The sequence below is a fragment of the Argopecten irradians genome, chromosome 9 (assembly GCF_041381155.1).
Source record: "Argopecten irradians isolate NY chromosome 9, Ai_NY, whole genome shotgun sequence".
Taxonomy (NCBI): domain Eukaryota; kingdom Metazoa; phylum Mollusca; class Bivalvia; order Pectinida; family Pectinidae; genus Argopecten; species Argopecten irradians.
The window spans coordinates 25,697,167-25,698,400 of NC_091142.1; positions in this window are offsets into that span (position 1 = coordinate 25,697,167).

A 1,234-nucleotide genomic window follows, 5' to 3' on the forward strand; every position below is an offset into this window, starting at 1 on the left:
ACTACCAAACTCATACTTTCCAGCACACTGAACATGCTGAGATATGGCGTTATCAAATGATCCAACATAACTACCAAACTCATACTTTCCAGCACACTGAACATACTGAGATATGGCGTTATCAAATGATCCAACATAACTACCAAACTCATACTTTCCAGCACACTGAACATCCTGAGATATGGCGTTATCAAATGATCCAACATAACTACCAAACTCATACTTTCCAGCACACTGAACATACTGCGATATGGCGTTATCAAATGATCCAATATAACTACCAAACTCATACTTTCCAGCACACTGAACATCCTGAGATATGGCGTTATCAAATGATCCAACATAACTACCAAACTCATACTTTCCAGCACACTGAACATACTGAGATATGGCGTTATCAAATGATCCAACATAACTACCAAACTCATACTTTCCAGCACACTGAACATCCTGAGATATGGCGTTATCAAATGATCCAACATAACTACCAAACTCATACTTCAACTGACATCATACTCATTCCAGCACACAACACTGAACATGCTGAGATATGGCGTTATCAAATGATCCAACATAACTACCAAACTCATACTTTCCAGCACACTGAACATCTGAGATATGGCGTTATCAAATGATCCAACATAACTACCAAACTCATACTTTCCAGCACACTGAACATCCTGAGATATGGCGTTATCAAATGATCCAACATAACTACCAAACTCATACTTTCCAGCACACTGAACATGCTGAGATATGGCGTTATCAAATGATCCAACATAACTACCAAACTCATACTTTCCAGCACACTGAACATGCTGAGATATGGCGTTATCAAATGATCCAACATAACTACCAAACTCATACTCTAGGGTTGCACTATTAGAAAAGTAAACCATACACGTTTGTCGCTTATGTAAGCAGAGTTATCTCCCATCAGAGAGGAAAACTTGTTGTATTTTTAATTAGCGTTTTGGCACTTTTGAATAAAGCGGTATGTTTTGATTTCAAAGAGACGTCATTGCTTCAATTCTTATTTTCTGAAATAATCATTTTCTTAGAATTTGAGCATGGCAAGCATACCAATGATGTATGTCATGTACTGGAATAAGTGATGTTCATTCTAATTGCATACATTTTTTTATTATTCTGATTTAAGGGCAAATATTAAAAACATTTCATTGCAGGCAATTCAAACTCTACAAAATCACATTAATATATTTCTAATGAAACA